This window comes from Mesoplodon densirostris, chromosome 1 (genome assembly GCF_025265405.1).
Source record: "Mesoplodon densirostris isolate mMesDen1 chromosome 1, mMesDen1 primary haplotype, whole genome shotgun sequence".
Lineage (NCBI taxonomy): Eukaryota > Metazoa > Chordata > Mammalia > Artiodactyla > Ziphiidae > Mesoplodon > Mesoplodon densirostris.
In genome coordinates, this window is record NC_082661.1 from 80,571,387 (window position 1) to 80,590,103 (window position 18,717).

The window sequence follows — 18,717 nt, forward strand, 5'->3', positions numbered from 1 at the left end:
GTGCACATGCTTAGTTGCTCTGCAGCATGTGGGATCTTCCCCGACCAGGGCTCAAACCCCTGCCCTCTGCATTGGCAGGCGTATTCTTAACCACTGTGCCACCAGGGAAACCCCAGAAGTATTGATAATTTATCTTGGTTTCTCAATTCTTTTTTTACTCTAATAAAGATAAATATATGATTTTAAGAACTAATTAACATTAGTAGTCAACAACTTTTTTGATGTAGTGAATTATTCAGCTTCAAACATAGTACATTGTTTAGGGGACATAGATAATGACCTGTCAAATTTTAGTGGAAATATTTTTATAAGTTATAGTAATTTTTTATCTTTGAAGAATACTCTCAGTCTGAGAGATTGAGCAACATGGCGTTGACCACTAGAGGGCTTAAAATTTGCAATCCCTGTAATCTAATAGTACTGATGGTCATTTCATTAAGGGCTTCTGGTAAATTTTGAAAAGGGAAATAGACACACTGACTCTATGGATCTCGTGTGCTGAACAAATGTTATAATTAAAAATTATAATTATAATTTTAAAAAAGTTAGTTTTAATATTTGTTGGAATCTTTACTTCTAAACAATTGTAGTATTAGGTTATTTTACAATTACAATTATTGTAAAGTTGTACAACAATTTTACAATTGTTATTTGATAAATTTCCCAGAGAATCTTCGTGAAATTGGAATATAATGTTAATTGAAAGCATTCTTTCCTAACAAAAACTTACCTCAAGCTCCAGGCATATATGATACTTAGAGTATGAGAGGAAAAAGTAAAAATAAATCCTTCATTTGAAGGCCTCCAGGGAAAGCAGTGTTTTCAGGAGCCAAGTCAAAATTCAGCAAAACTCCAAAGAAAATGTTCAGTGAAGAGGTTAATGAAGGAGAGGAGTTTTCCGATGACAGGAAGTAAGTTTGGGTAGAAGGGCTTAGATGGCCAAGAGTCTGGGCAATGTGTGGTCAGATTAGCGGGGCTGAGAGCAGGGTGCGTGAAACTGAGTGATCTGGGAAATGTGCACTTCTCATGGGTGATGCAGGAAAACTGGTTTTGGAGGCACAATGGGAAGAAGCCACAGGACACAGTAATTAAAGATCATGGGGTGGCCAGTGTTTCCTGCAGCTGCAGGTGGGATGGTGGTGAGGCCACAGTCTCATCCCTGGGGTTTTAGAGCAAGGGGTAGATGGAGATCTTGGGCCTTATGCTGCTGGAGAAAAGTAGCAATTCAGTTTCCCTTGCTTCCCATCAAGGGACCTCTCTACTAAGTAATTCCATTTATTGGAAAAACTCCTACAGAATAAGCCCCAAAGTCCCCTGCTTTGTGAACCTTTCCAAACCTTCACATCTCAAAGTTAGTCATTTCCTCTATAACCCAAATCACTTTGCACAAACAGCTCTTTGAACCTGTATGACATTTTATTGTAATTGTTTACCTGTCTCTCCCAGTACACACTGAACACCTTGAGTCACAAATTGTGGTTTACTTTGTATCCGTACTACAAAGTAGACCATAACCACACAACTCGGTAACAAACTTAAGATCTATTAAGTGCTCAATAGCTTTAAAAAAGTGACTTTAAAGTGAATTAAAAGACTGCTTCAGCAGTATTACTATTATGACTAACTGCTGAGCATTTCCTGTGGGTGAGCACTATACTAGGTGTTGTATATACCCAAAACTGATTTGGTAGCTGTCTTAGTCAACTCAGGCTGCTATAACAAATATACCACAGACTGGGTAGCTTAAACAACAAACATTTATTCCTCACCTCTCTGGAGGTTGGAAGTCTGAGGTCAGGGTGCCAGCACGGTTGGGTTCTTGGTGAAGGTCCTCTTGCTGGTTTACAGATGGCTTTCTCATTGTATCCTCACTTGGTGAAGAGCAGAGAGAGAAAGAGAGCAAGTTGTCTCGTGTGTGCCTCTTCTTAGAAGAGCATTAATCCTATTCATTAAAGCTCTATCCTCATGGCCTCATTACCTCCCAAAGGCCCTGCCTGCTAATATTATCACATTGAGGGTTAGGATTTTAATACATAAATTTTGGGGAGACACAAACATTCAGTTCAAAACAGTAGATGATACTATTGTCATTTTACAAACAAGAAAGCTGGGACTCATTCTCAAAGGTTATGCAGTCAGGAGGATGTAAAACCAGGAATCAGTCCTAGTTTACCTGATACTAAAGCCTTTCAGTTCTATCAAATTGCTGTCCTGATTCCATTTATGTTCTCATCCTAAACTTCTAAGATCTAGGAGTTTAATTATTGCCAGTGCAGATTTAACACCAGAGTGACAAAAATAGAGAAAATGAAAGTTGTTAATTTTATTGTAATATTTACTGTTTATTAGTGTGACTGTTTAAAAAAATCTTTCTGGAGAGTAAAATAATACAAAAGGAAAAATGGCCGATATAATTCAAATTTGATCAAAACTTACTTTGGTTTACAGGACAAAATATGCAAATTATACTCTGAGGGTAAGGTTAGCTAGGAATATGCAAAGAACTCTCAAACACCAATTCCACCCAGGCAAAAAGAAATATGGAAATGTCCTAGAATGTCATGAAGTTTCACAGAAATCCTGACATAGGTAATAAAATATGAAACTCTGTTTTGCTTCCAAATTATTTAAATTAAGCACACTTTTTAAAAGATGGGAGACCAAGTAGCCTCATGCATTTAACTTTGTAACACTCTTCTTCCCTAAAGTGAAAGCTGTTGAATATCCAGGGCCCATGTTGAGTTTGCCCAAGTCAGAATCCCAGAGGATCCCTGATGTGAATCTCGCGTTCAACATGGCACATGAAAATCATAAAAACTTCCTTCATTAGTAATAGCTTAGGTGTGCAAGGCCAGAGTAGGGGCTCTCTGTCGTTCTGGAGAGAGAAAGATTTGAGCACATCCTCAGACCTCAGAAGGAAAACAGCACCCTATTTCTTTATTCTTATTTTCTGGGGCATTCACAGGAACATCAGGTTCAATATGGGCAAATAAAAGGATTCCAACTACATACCCAGTAATCAAAACATTCCATTGTTGGTACTGTACATGTGACAGTAACTTGACTGTACCCGGGAGACAAGAGAAGAAACATCAGGAGCAGCAAGTATTTTTTGGAACAAAGGCTATTGTAAAGGCCAGTGTCATGAATAGGTCCTTAATAGGTAAAGCATTTTTTTAATTATCTTGATTCAAGTAACCAACTAGGGAATTCCCAGGTGGTCCAGCAGTTAGGACTTAGCACTTTCACTGCCAGGACCCTGCTTGGGGAAATAAGATCCCCACAAGCTGCTAGGCATGCCCCCCGCCCCCCCCAAAAAAACAGGCAAGTGGCCAACTAAATCAGATGATTCAGTATTCAGTAAAATAACTAAATCCAGTAAAACATAAAACACTAGGTCTTGAATTACATAGTTGGGTGGTTCACATCCAGATAAGCAGATAATTTGCAAATCTTCACTTCATTTGATGCTTCATAGGCATATCTTGAAGTTTACAGGTAAATGGAGCAGTAGTTGGTTCATTAGATAATTAACAGCCTATGGAAGAGGCCATTCTATCAAAATTGGAATTTAACTCTGCGGGTTACAACCTCTGACAGAATGGCACTTAAGTTTCATTGGCTAAAACTGTCAAAACTACTAGACTCTGAAAGAACCTTCAGGTGCTTACCCAGGTTTAACTCTTTTAACACCCAACAATTTCTGTCTAGAAATAAATATGATCAGCAGATTCTCTCATATAAGCACTAGACACATCTCAATAGAATTTATCCTGTTGAGTTTTTAAAAATTTGAACAGGAAACAGGAACAACAAGAGTTACTAGGTATTATTAGGTATTACTAAATTTATCAGCTATGATCTCAGATTCCTATCTTTACCTTTAATCTTTACTTGCTGATTCTGTTAACTATAGCTTTAAGACTTTTCCTAAAATCAACAATCCTGCTAAGACTTGAATGCTGAGGGTATAGGGTAAGTTAGGAGAAGTCAGGGTTTGGGGTTGGCCCTGTAAGAATGATACTGGCTGATATGGTAAATCAGAAAGGCAAGAGCTTGTGTTCAGAGGGGTCAGCTAAGAAACAGAAGGTCAACATGAAAAATTCAGAGTTTAGAACTGTCAGGTGGTAGGGATCAGAATAACAGCAGAGAGATTAGGATGGAGAAGCTCAGAGACCTAGAAGGGATGGGAAATAAAGGTGGGTCAGGTACTTAATCTTATGAGTGTGTGTAGCAGGAGGTTAGACTCTAAAGCACAGAGTCTAAAGAGTTGTAAATCATTATCATTAGTAGTAGCTATTCTTAGCTATTTTTATTAGCTTTGTACTAAAACTACTATGGAAGAGATTCTCACAGAGCTCTCATGTAAGGCCTCATGTTATAAAAATATTTGGCTTGAATGAATGGGTAGTTAGAGGCAAGTGAGACCTGCATGGAGCAGGAAAATGAGGGGTGGAGAGTCAGGCAGTTTTCCTACCTACAGGATTCCAAGAGGAAGTGGATTTCGGTTTGTATTCCAGCTTCATCACATATACCTGTATAGTTGAATTAAAGCCATTTAAATCTCCCTGATAATATTTAATACATTGGGTTGCTGTGATAATAAATGAAATACTCTATGTACCATATCTGGTTTAGAGTAGCCACCCAGTAAATTTTAACTTCCATTCTTCTTCATCTACCACTTAAGCATCCCTTATAGCACTAAGTGTAGTCTTGTACATCTCACTAGAGTCTTTATTATTTTATGATAGGAAATGTGTGCTGTCTTTGTGTGTGTGTTTTCTTTTTTCTTTTTGGCTGCTCAGCTTGTGGGATCTTAGCTCCCCAACCAGGCATTGAACCCTGGCCCTCAGCAGTGAAAGCGTAGAGTCTTGAGCACTTGAATGACAGGGAATTCGCTGTGCTGTCTTTGTATCACCAGTATCTGCCTTGCACATAGTAGATGATCAAAAATGTATTCCAGAAACTTGGCATATCTGGAAAGTATTCTCCTCTTAAAAGAGACCAGGTTGATAAAATGGACAACATCTAAAATTTAAGACATTAAAAATTTTACCAAGGGGTTTTAAAATACCCATATAAACATCATGTATATTTTCCAGGATAGATATCAATGTGATTTATTTAAAAATGCTGATGGAACTCTCTGGTGGTAGGAATTGGAAATATGGTGTAAAGTCAATTAAAATACTCTGAAATGGGCCTGCTCCCAATTATATTCATTTAAAATACTAGACACCTGTTTTCTCAGCATCCTTTGCTGCTGATGTAGAATTCAGTTAAAAGGTGCTGGGGTGAGGAACATCTTGCAGGGGGAGGAAAGTTGGAACATACCAACATAAGTTGATGCTTGAATGTAAACTTACTTTTTTTCTTTTTTTTGTGGTATGCGGGCCTCTCACTGTTGTAGCCTCTCTGGTCGTGGGGCACAGGCTCCGGACGCACAAGCTCAGCGGCCATGGCTCACGGGCCCAGCCGCTCCGCGGCATGTGGAATCCTCTCGGACCGGGGCATGAACCCATGTCCCCTGCATCGGCAGGCGGACTCTCAACCACTGTGCCAGCAGGGAAGCCCTGAAAACTTACTTTTAACAATATTAACAGGGACAACAAAGAGCTATGTCAAGAAGAGAAAGTGTGTATAAGAGATAGAATATTGAAGATGGAATACCAATATGCAGTCAGAAATTTTGAGTTTGGTACTCTAGGAGTAAACTACTGCTGGTTTGGATGAGGGTGAATTCAGAGAGGGAGAAGAGTCAAATGTAACCGATTACACGAGCATTGCTCCATATCTCAATACGTTTTCTGACTGCTCCCAGAATATACATCCACATATCCAGCAATGCTGCCCTTGCATATTATCAAATTTTCACTGACTACTGGATCATCCAAATCAGCATACACATATACTGTAATATCTCTCATCTAACAAGAAAACAACAACAACAAAAATCCTGCCTGTTTTCACATCTTCTGTCCGTATATATACCCCATTTGTAGAAAAATTCAAGGAAGAATTGTATATGCTCATCTCTATTTGCTATCTTCCTATTCTTTTTTGAACCCATTAACAAGTCTTTCTTCCCCATTCAACTAAAATTACTCTTGTTAAGGCCACTTGTGACCTTTTGTTGCTCAATCTAACAGTCAGTTTTTAATCGTCAAATTACTTGACCTCTCATCAGAACTTGGAACAGTTAATTATTCATTCTTTTTTATAGCACTTTCTTCACTTGGACTTTTGGACAACATTCTGTCTGCTATCTCACTTGACATTTTTTCCCTAACTCCTGAGTCTGCCTCTTCATTTTCTCAGTCTCTAAAGTTTGGAATTTCCCAAAGCTCAGTCCTTGGGACATCACTGTTCTTTAATTATACTTACTCCTTTAGGGATCTCAATCCAATTTTATGACTCTAAATGATATTTATATAGGATAGATTCTAAAAATCATAGCTCTAGCCTAGACTTTTCTCCTGAACTTAACTTTTTTTTTTTTTTTTTTTTTTTTTTTTTGCAATACGCGGGCCTCTCACCGTTGTGGCCTCTCCCGTTGCGGAGCACAGGCTCCGGACACACAGGCTTAGTGGCCATGGCTCACGGGCCTAGCCGCTCCGCGGCATGTGGGATCTTCCCAGACCGGGGCACGAACCCGTGTCCCCTGCATCGGCAGGCGGACTCTCAACCACTGTGCCACCAGAGAAGGCCCTGAACTTAACTTTTATATACCCAATTACCTACCTGACATCTTCACTTGGATTAGAATAGATATCTCAGACTGTACTTGTCTCAGACTGACTCCTGATTCTCCCACCCCAAACACACAGATCAGCTCTTTCAGTGGTCTTCTCCACAAGTCATTACACAGTTAATGAAAACTGCATCTTTGCAGATGCTCATGGCAAAACTCTAAAGTCTTCCTTGCTTCTTTTCTATATCTCACATCCGATCCATCAGCAAATTTTGTTGGTTGTACCTCAGAATATATCCGGCATCTGTTCACTTCTCAACATCTCCATTGCTACCACTCTGGTTCAAGACGTCATCAACTCTTACCTCAATTACTGCCAGAGTCTCTAACCGGTCTCCTTACTTCTGCTCTAGATACATAGAATCTATTTTCCATCAGCAGTTGGTATGAATTTTAAAGAACACATCAAATTATGCATCTCTTTCTGCACTGAGCGAAACCAAAAGCTTGTTCTCTAACGCTCGAAGCCCTGCATAATTTGCCTCCTGCTACCTCCCTGAGGCCAGCTGCTCCCACCCTCTGCTTTGTTCACTGTGCTCTAGGCATACTGGCCTCCTTGCTCTTCCTGCCTTTCTGCTTATTACCTTTGCCCAAGACAGAGATAGCCAAAGCATGATTTTCTTCCATCAGTTCCTTCTTGTCTCTGTATAAATGTCATTTTATTGTGAGACATTAATATCTTTCTCAGACCCTACCCGTCCATAGAGCTCTCTGAGGTGCTGGACTGTAGTCCTCTGTGGCTGACTGGCTTAGAGCCTAGGCCTCAGAACCTGACCTAGTACCTGCCTTGCAATTTATCTTTCCTGACTCCAGTTAACCTCCACAGCTAGCTGCCAGCCCTTGCCTTGGCCCCGCCTAAATTTGGTCACAATTAAAAGCAGCTGCCCACGGGAGCTGTTCCTCAAATCGGCAGCTCAGTTCTCTGGCCTGTTGCCCCATAGTGCTATGGTTGTTACTGGGCCTTTGAACTCTGATGATGAAGGAGGGCATCTGTATGGGTTGCTGGAGAGACAGCAGTGAGTGATAGGATAAACAGAGAATTAGATGGCCCAGTTGACTAGGCTTGGCTTCATAATAGACCCTGGATAAACTCTAGCCTTCTCTTAGAATTTCTTTTGTAAATCAAGTGAATTATACTTGCCCAAGAAATAAACTCTTTCCTTTGACATAGTTCAAATAATATAACTATATTTCTCATAAATGTGAATGAAAGTATATAGCATCAGGAATTGGGCAAAAGTAGAAAGTTATTATTCAAGAAGAGTTTACTCAGTGCTAAATTAAAGCATGATGATTCATATTAGTATTCCCAGATTATATAAATTTAGAAATAGCATGGGCAGGTATATTAAATTGAAAAGTCTATTGGTGTTCATAGTGATTTTAAGTTTGAAGATAATAGGCCAAATGGAAAGTCACAATGATAAAGATTTTTTTTAAAATGCTGGTCAGGAAGAGAGGTTTCAAGAAAATTAGAGGAAATAAATTCAGATTTTTTATGGCCCAAATAGCTTTACCATTGCTGTTTAAATAGCCATTTAAGTGACATTTTCTGTTGCCATTATTTTTTTCTCTCTCCTTCTTCTCTATCAGCAAGCAGTGATATGTCTGCAACATGTCACTCCCTTACTTAAAAGTATCTGCTGTCCTTCAACTCCCAAAGAATCAATTCCCTAATCCATTGCATGGCATGCACACTCTTACTTAAGATTCATCCCTGACTACCTGTCCATTCCTGTATTTGTAGCTGTAAAATAGGGATTCCCTAACTGTCCAAGAAGTTTTGTTCTTCCAGGCTTTTGCTAGGATTATTTTCCCATCCAACAATACCGTTATCTTCCTTTCCTGGCTGGGAGAATCCTGCATATTCTTTAAGTCCAGATAAAAATTTACTCCCTAAGGAAGGTAGTTACTCTCCTCAAGCAGGAATTTTTTAAGTTTTTCTCATTGACCAAGGTGAAATTACAGTTTAGATGTTAAAACATATATGTCTAGTATTTGCAATATAAAGAACACATGGCATGCTTACATAAAGTTTCTCAGTTCACAAGCTTAAATCATTTTATAAATACAAAGAATGAATTCTCTTTACCTCCAGAGTAGGAAAATAAAATGGTGTTAAATGTGATGATGTGATAAAAAAAAATACACACTTAAACTCCACTGGGTGTTTAACACACCAGTAACCCCTAGGAATACATTATACTCATCCAGATGTTTCCAAGAGTCTGAAACAAACTAAGATCATTTAAGCAGTTCCTTTTTTTTGGAATGTTCAAAAATATGTGCAAGATTCATTTAATTAACTGTTTTGTGTGTGTGCATGTGTGTTTAAAGGATCTGACACACCTAAACGTTTTCAGAAGTGTTATTCAGGTAAAACACACATTGATAGAACAAGACAGTCACCATGCTGCACCCTGCTTTTAAAACTGGCTGTTCCTGTGAACTGGTATTTCTTGCTAGCATTGTCAAAGATGAAGAATCCTGAGAATTTCTTGAGCAGTTAGGTAAAAAATCTAGCCACCAGCTTGATTTCTTCTTTGTCTTGATTCTTATTTTTTGGCCAGAGTTACGAAAAGCCAAACCTTCAAATAATAGGCCTGTTTCCTGTGCACTGGCAAATTCTGGTTAGCTGGCAGACAGGCCCCTGGCAAAATCTAGACCTCTCATGTACTAGGGAAGAAAGCTGTTATTTTATGGCTGACCCACAGGCCCTGATTCAGAAATAGTCTGAGTCATGATGTATTTTTAAAAATATCTATTCCAAAACTGTAAAAAAAAAAAGAGGGCATAAAAGCAAAAAGATAGCTTTAATGACATTTTCTACCTTGGACACACCAGGCATTACATATCTGTTGCTTTCCTTGTTCAAAGGAAAAGCCCATTAGACAAAACCATCACAAGAAAGGAAATCATGACATGATTTAATGAGCTTATTAGTAGTTTTCATTATAGATGATAGTTTTTCAACAGAGTTATGAAAAATGTCAGAAGGTACTCAGGGTTTTATGTAGGATTATTTCCATTAAACTTAATGGCTATGTTTTACAATTCAGAATATAAGCATCTAATCATTGCAATAAATATTTGTAATAATTACTGTAATAATCATTGCAATAAATATTTGTAATAATATACAGTTTAGCTCATTTCCCTTCCCAGTTTTATTTATCACCCTCATATTAAATTCTTAGGGACTATATGTCTATTAATATCCAAAGGAATTTTATATGTATTACATATTTCAAATACTATTATTTATCAATGCTATTCTAGAAATTTAATTAAAAACGTAAAATATCTTAAAACAGTCCAGAAAAGTGGGTACTTATAAATTAAAAAAATTCATATATTGCCTAGGGAAGAAAAAAAATAACTGAATAAATAAAGGTGCAAAGGGACCAAACTGCTTTTGAGTAGACATCACCGAAAAGAACTCAAATCTGTGTTCCATAAATAAATGAAATTAAATTTAAATCTAATAGTCAGTGTTTGAAGGAAAAAACAATGTGGCACTAGGATATATAAAGTGAACCACAGCATGTAGGAGCTATGAGTTTCTATTCTTATAATGAATATTACTCAGGTTTTATACGAAAGTTATGATAAATTTGCATTCTGCAATTGCTCTGTAATGTGGAAATTTTGCAATGAGATTCAAAGAACAATCCATTTACAACTTAATCTTGAGGAAATTTCCTTGAGTTAAACACCACAACCAAATGGGTATAATGGTGAAATTGGGGTGGTCACCTAGAAATGATACATCAGCCTATTCCTTTAAAATTAACATTATTTAATTAATTAATATTTCTTTAATTAATTAATATTTCTTCTATTATAGGTATTTCTAGTTCCTCTTGTATTTAAAAGCACAGATGTTAGGAGGGCCATTTCAACACTTTTGTAGATCAGAGATTATATTACTCAATTACCTGAATCATTTTTTTAAATTGAATTCTAAATTCTGTGCAAAACCAATAAAACTTTTCCACTAACTAACAATAGTAAATGCCTTTTAAGGATCATATACTCTGTAGTGGATTATACTCTGCATTAGTTACCTATTGCTGAGTAACAAATAATCCCCAAATTTTGTGGCTTAAAATAACAAACATTTATCATCTCTGTGCGTCACATATTTATGGGTGGCTTAGCTGTGTGCTTTTGCCACAAAGACTCTAACAAGACTGTAAGCAAAATGAAAGTCATGGGTATGATCTCTTGAAAAGGCTTGACTCACGGAGGATACAATTTCAAGTTCACTTACGTGGTTGTTGGCAAGATTCAGTCCTTTGTTGACTTTTGGACTGAGGTACATTTTCTCACTGGCAGTTGGCTGGTGACCTTCCTCAGTCCATTGCCATGTGAGTTTTTCCATAGGGCAGCTCAGAGCCTAGCAGCAGCTTCCATCAGAATGAATGAATAGGGAAGCAAGAGAGGGAATCAAGGCAGAAGCCATGGTCTCTTTGTAACCTAATCTTGAAAGTATCATACCATTACTTTTGCCATATTTGATTAATTAGAAGCAAATCATCAGGCCCAGCCCACACTCAAGAGGAGGGAACATTACACAAGGGCATGAATAGGAGGAGGTGGGGATCATTGGGGGCCATCTTAGATGTCACTCACCACACGCCCATTTATAGATGAGGAAACAGAATTTTAGTAACATTTTCAAGCAAAACAGAGGGTAAATGTAGAAGCTAGAATTAAAACTGAGGTGTGATTGATTTTAAAGCCCAGAGCGTTTCCATTGCACCCTTGTGATAATGAAAGAATAAGTTCAAGTGACCTGGGAAAGTACTGGGACAAGTCAAACCATCAGTATTAGTAAGATTTTTTTTTTTTTTTTTAATAGAGCTAGGTTATAGCTAAGAGGTAAGCCCAGGAAAAATTGTATTATTTTTATTTATGGAAGATAAAGACAGCAAATGTATCAGGTGACATGGTTGGGTATATAAATACTTCAAATTAATCTTATAAATAAATATTAGAATTTAGTAACTGAATTTTGAAAGTTTTTTCAGAAATTTAAAAAATCAATTGAATTCTAATTTCCAGTAAGGTATGTTAAGAGAATAAAAGACAGTACTATTTAGAGAGGCATAGAAATTAAACATCTAGGAGTAAATATAGTGAAATATGCAAGACCTACACCCAGGAAACTACCAAACCATTATTGAGGGAAATTCAAGGAGGACCAAAATAAATGGAATAATATACCAGGCTCACGGTTTGGAAGACTCCACATTGTAAAGAAGCTAACTCTTCCCAAATTTATTTATAGATTAAATGCATTCCAAATCTAAATACCAATGCTTTGTGAGTGTGTGTATGTGTGTGCAAGTTGATCAACTGATATAAAATTTATATGGAAATAAAAAAGGCCAAGAATGACCACAATAATCTGGAAGAAGGAGAATAAAGTCAAGGATTTACCCTTGATATGAAGCTCATAAAACTACATGTGGCACTGGTCCAAGGTTAGTTAGACAAGTAAATCAAAGATACAAGCACCCAAACAGACCCACACATATATAGTTACTTGGCTTTTGAAAATTTTGGCACTTCAGAGCAATGGATAAAGGAGTGTCTTTTTGGCAAATGGTACTGGCTCAGTTGAATAATCATATGAAACAAGGTGAATCACATCATACACAATTATCAACTTGTAAGTATAAATTTAAAGAGTAAAACACTAATCTTGCAGAGGAAATCATCAGAACATATCATCATGAATTTGAAATAGGCAAAGATTTCTTTAAAGGTTCATGGAGAGCACTAATTATGAAGGATAGATTGTTGAATTGGGCTACAATGGAATCTAAAATTTCTATTGATTGAAAGACACCACCAGAAAGTGAAAAGACAAACCACAAATTAGAGAAGATACTTACAATGTTTATAACTGACAAAAGACTTGTATTCAGAATATATAATGAATTCCTTACACATAAATGTGAGTGTAAAAGATAGCTCAGTTTTTAAAATAGGCTAAAGAATTAAGCAGGCAGTTCAGAATATGATACCCTAATAGTGATAAATAGATGAAAAGAAGAATTAACTTCAATGGTAATAAGAAAAAGCAAATTAAAACTATAGTGAGATATAACCATACACATGTAGGATGATTAAAATGAAACAAAGTTGAACTGATAATCACAAGCATTGGCAAGGATGTGAAGCTGGTAGGATTGTACTTTAGTGGAATCACTTTTGAAAACCCTTTGACATTATTTTCTAATGGTGAACACATACTACCCTATGACCTAGAAATCCTAGGTTTCCACCAAACCAAAATGGTACAAAATAAATACCCAAGAATGCTCTTATCAGTATAATTTTAATAGCCCCAATCTAAATTGTGGAATGGACAATAAATATAGTACAGCAAGGAAAAAGAACCCACTACTGATACTCAAAACAACATGGATGATTCTACAAACATTTTATTGAAGCCAGATAGAAAACAATATGTTCTATGCAATTTCATCTATATAAAGCTCAGTAAGAGGTGCTGGCATTGGGGAAAAAGATAACTTAGTTAATGGATATCTAGTAAGATAATTGAGAGGTCAGGTTTCTAAGCATACAGTAGAAGAAAAATTTGTTCCACTAGAAAAAGTACTGTTATGGAAAATGACAAACAAAATTAATGAATTAAAGAGAGTTAAGTTGAAAAAATAAACATTAAAAATGTTTTCCTAATATTAAATATATTAAATAATAATTAAATAATATTAAATACATATAAGTACTTAACGTATTCAGAATTCTTTCACTTCTAAACAATAGTATTTTAAACTGTCTTGACCTTTTTCATTTGTAGTGGTAAATTTTTTATCCAGGGGTGGGATAGGGAGGGTGGGAGGGAGACAAAAGAGGGGATATGGGGATATATGTATACGTATAGCTGATTCACTTTGTTATATAGCAGAAACTAACACAACACTGTAAAGCAATTATACTCCAATAAATATGTTTAAAACAAATAAATAAAGGGATTGAAAATATTTAAAAAAAATTTTTATCCATGTAGACAAGTCTGGTGAATACCCTTGGAGATTTTTTAAAAGTATCTAAAATGTTAAAGAGCCACAAATAAAATGAAGTGAGTATTCTAAAATAAATTTTAAGCTACACTAACTTTTAAAAAAATATATTTACTTATTTAGGCTGTGCTGCGTTTTAGTTGTGGCACGCGGGATCTTCGTTGCGGTATGCACATGTGATCTAGTTCCCCCACCAGGGATTGAACCTGAGCCCCCTGCATTGGGAGTGTGGATTCTTACCCACTGGACCACCAAGGAAGTCCCAAGCTACACTAACTTTTAATGACAATTATTGAGAGCAAACTTTTTAGTACGTCACCAATGCAAGTACATGGGTAAGGCATAAAAATGTTTACAATGTCTAGTATACAATGTTATCTTTTGTGTATATGTGATGGGTGATTAGGGGGTGAATGGCCATTTATTATGGGAGATTTAATTAATGTATAGACAGAGAACTAGGTGCTGACAATGTTCTATCATATTTTAAATATTTCCAAAAATAATTTTCTTTAATTAGAATATTAGATAATTGCAGTTCAGTAACCTGATTTTATAACACCTCTATAACTTTCTCTTCCTGGATGAAAACTTATACTCTGGCTTACCAAAAGAAAAATGTAATAGCTAGCAATTTAAAACTCCTATCTGCATGTGGCATTTTATCTGAACAAGGATGACAGGATTGTGCACATAATTATTATTTAGGATCCTGCAGAGCATCCTAAAAGTAAAGTCATACATATCTCCACTCCTGACGTAGCGTCAGAGATGACAGCAGGGAAAACGTTCTCTATTGTGGTCATCTTAAGTCTGGCTAAACACAGAATAAAAAAGCATCTTACCTGTTCTGCGTTTTATTCCCAATTTATTTCCTCTTCATGAAAACACTGACAAAAGGGTAGTGCATACCTTTGATGTGTTTTACTTAGGGATTTATCCTGCATCAGAATAAGCTGTCTGTCAGATGTATGACATCTAGATCCACATTGTCTTTAAAGACCATGTCAATAGAAATAGCATTGTTTATCAGGTGCACGTGAGGAGTGCGCTGAGAGTCTGACACCTGGTCTTTAATCTTGTCTAGCTATGGCCACACGGACAAATCAGTTCTCGTCCCTGGACCTTATTTTTCTCAGATATAAAATGAAGGTGTTGGGCTCATTTAAGTAATTAAAAAATTTCATCTTGCTTTATAAAACTATGTTGGAGCCATGTGATAAACAGTCTTTACGGCAAAAAGGTCAAAAATTATATGGAGGCCCAGGGCTTGCTAGACCCCTGTAAGAAAATGGAGAGAACAATCAAATATTGGACCCAGGTTCAGGAAATAGAGAGTGAACCCCAGCTCTGTTGTTGTTAGCTTTGGAGTGTCGAGAAAGTCACTACCCTTTTAAAATCCTTGATTTTGTTCTCTCTAAAACTTCTACCCCTAGAAGCCTGTGCTGCCCCAGTCACAGAGCAGGCTCCTTCAAATTGGTAGCTGACTCTCAGTACAACATACTTGCAAGTGAGAAAACTTACTTATTCTTTTTCTATTTTTTTCCCCAAGCAGTGTTCGAGGGATTTGTGATATCATTGCCAGCTTTTCTACTCTTAACCAACTTAATTTACCTTCATGGATAAGAACAAGAGTCTGCCCCCTTTTGACCTGGATCACTAAAATCTCCACATTTCCATATTTGGTGAATATTTCTGGTACCTAAATTTTTTGCCTCATGTGATATCTATCATATTCAGTGATGTGCAGAATTTTAGGTTGTCTGTTTTTCCCCCATAGCAGCCGCAGGAGTGCTATTTCATGTTATTTGTATATAAACTGTGATATATGCAGTGCACATTGAAAAAAATTTTTTTAATCCTCAAACTGAAAGCATATTAGATAAATTAAACTTCCAGCAACTGTGCTGGAGCCCAGGATTGCAGCAAGGAGAGGTTCTGGAATTGCGGTTTGGGGTATTGGTTGCCCTGCCTGTGGACACCCATAGTCTCTGTCCCTTATATAAATTCTCATGAGGTAATCTGATTGCTGTAGCTCAGCCCACAGACTGGATGCCCTCCAGCCCGAGTCCGATGTTGGAAAACCAGTTGTGGCTGGGATGGTGGAGTTAAATTACAGAAATATGGCCACCCAAGATACCCAAGGACAATGAATGGGATAGTGTCCAGCAAAAGGGGCCATGAATGGGGACATATTCTCTGGGGAAATTGTTCAGCAAGAGTAGCATGTTTTGGGCTTCCCTGGTGGCACAGTAGTTGAGTCTGCCTGCCGATGCAGGGGACGGGGTTCATGCCCCCGTCTGGGAAGATCCCACATGTCGCGGAGCGGCTGGGCCCGTGAGCCATGACCGCTGAGCCTGTGCGTCCGGAGCCTGTGCTCTGCAACGGGAGAGGCCACAACAGTGAGAGGCCCGCGTACCCCCCCCCAAAAAAAGAGTAGCATGTTTTAATGTGCCCACTGCCGTGAAGTGGAGCCTGAAGACAAAAGGTGTTTATGATTAAACCAAGGTTGAAAAAATAAGAATGCTAAAAATTAATAACTGTACAGTATCTGTGAAGTCCAGATTTCAAATTTCAACTCTAAGCCTGCATATGTTTCTGGTGTTTAGACAGCAAATTATTATCCGTAAGATGTTATAGAAAGCCCAAACAAACTTTTTGGCCAGCCCAATATTACGTACTGTCACCATTGTATGCTATGCCATAGATGTGTCATCACTGATCATATTTTCCTCATTGAGTTCAGTTCATCGGGTAAGAAACTGAACATATATGCATACATTTCTAAGTTAAAATTTATCCAAGTCTTAAAAATCTTGTTTTTTTTTTTCCATTGGACTTACAATTTTGGAAAAGTATAAAGTACTTAGGATTTAAAAAGACGCAGCTAAAACTCAAGTGCATTAAATATGTCTTAATTATTTCTTAAACCAAAATCCAAGTTAAGTTTATGTTCTAAGTAGAATATAGTACTTATTTTCATAACTTTACCGACTTTCGTAGATATGCTCTCCTAGCATCTGAGTTTGAAACCCAGGGAAAGAATATGAAGGAGACTGTTTTTCCTAGGACAGCTGCAGAACAATAAACTATGCATGGCTTCCTTTATATGAATTTAGAACTGACCTAAATAACTCAACTCAAAAAGGCTAAAAAATACCATCTCATAACTACCAGTTTCCCCCTAGTGTTGCCCTTTCAAAGGGAAATAGAAAAAGTCTTAGAGTGAAGGAAGAAAGGTGTTGAAGGAGGACAGGGCTGCAGGCTGCTGCAGTCCTAACACTGGGCAGCCCTACTTTTCCCCACCCTGGTCATGCAGGACCAGTGGTGAAGTGTCCCCTCACCAGGCAAGTGGACTGTGCTTGTCACCACTTCAGAGCTTGGACCAATCCCAAAATTGGCATTCTGTTAGTGAGGCATTTCTTAGACATGAAGGTGTTTTATCTGCCAAATGAAATTTGCAGCTGCGATCCCACTGGCCCCTCAGTGTTGCGCTTTAAAAGAGAAGAGTAACTCTGAAAGCTACCAACAAGCATGATATTACAGGGAGTATTTTTTTTTTCACTCGTATCCTTTTTAAAAAAGTCTAAAGGTGGATAAATTTAGAAAAAAAGTTATAAGTTCATTAGAATAAATTATTTTATGAACTGGAACTCATAGGGTCTGAATTCCTACTATTAGTTATTATTTTATAGATACCAAACTTTAAAATAAATTCTAATATATTCCTTTTTTATTGTTGAATTTTGGCAGAATTCTTTATGCCTGATTTTTTAGGGAAAAAAAAGAACTTTCTGCCCTGAGAGTAATATATAACAAAAACCTTTTCATGATTTTGAGAAATGGTAAGCATACAATTCAAATTACAGCAGTTTTCAATGTAATAGCACTGAATAATCACCTCATTAGTAGTGATTATCTGGATATTAATAGAAGTTCCTGACCCACAGATTCTTTTTGCGAATGTTTAGTATGATTTGCAACAATGTGTTACAAAAATGTAGCTATATATTTTTTACTTTGCCTTAGTATTGAAGGGTTGAGTCCCATGAAGATTTACGAGATACTACATGATGCAAAATTATTGACTGTCAGGAATCTCGTCTTAAGGAACTGCACTGTTCTTTTTACTTCTGAAAACATTCTGATGCATCATAAATAAGAGTGTGTGTGTGTATGTGTGTGTGTGTGTCTTCATAATTTATTTTCTTTGCTGTATTATTACACAACGAATCAAATTACATACTGAAATGGATACTAGCCTTAGGAGAAGTACTGCATTTTGGTGGTGAATGATTTTGTACATTATAAATGGTTAGTGGTAACTTTGATGTTGTTATTGAAGAGTTTTCCCATATCTGAAAATTTAAGTTTTCAAATACCGAGAGGCAGAATTTCTTTTCCTTCTATTTTCTGTTGCTTGTTTTGTTAAGAAACCCCATTTTAGTAATACATATTTCTCTTTGCTAACTGCCTTGGTAGAAATAATTTGGTGAAGAATGTGAGGCAACATTTTGTCTACTAAAAACATTTTCTCCTTTTTATGGGTAGCCATTTTTTGTAATTTAAATAATTAAGCCGTTCAACTGGATACTTTTTAAAGTTGAGAGATAAAAATTAAAACAAATTAAAACACACCATTTGTTAGCTAAAAAATATATTATTTAATTCTTTATCCTCTGCTCATAAAAATAGTTCTTTTGCCTTGACCAATATTTTAATACACTTATTTATGATGTTATTACTCATGGCCTGAATTAAATAAGAAATTCAGATGAAGAAAACAACAGAAAAGTGAAAATATCTAGTTGTCTCATTTCTAATACATTTCTAACATGCTATTTGTTAGAAGCAAAAGCCAAGAATCAAATCTTCCTTCTTTAAAAGTTGCTTAAAAAATGTTTT

At 36.8% G+C, this 18,717-nt stretch overlaps 1 long non-coding RNA gene across 1 annotated transcript in view; it reads right to left on the reverse strand.

Moving 5' to 3' along the window:
- LOC132483376 (uncharacterized) overlaps positions 1-18,717 on the reverse strand; it is a 118,824-nt gene that overhangs the window by 9,267 nt on the left and 90,840 nt on the right. The window contains exon 2 of the long non-coding RNA XR_009531066.1: positions 1,770-1,871. This is a non-coding gene — a long non-coding RNA (uncharacterized LOC132483376). The remainder of the gene's footprint in view (positions 1-1,769; positions 1,872-18,717) is intronic.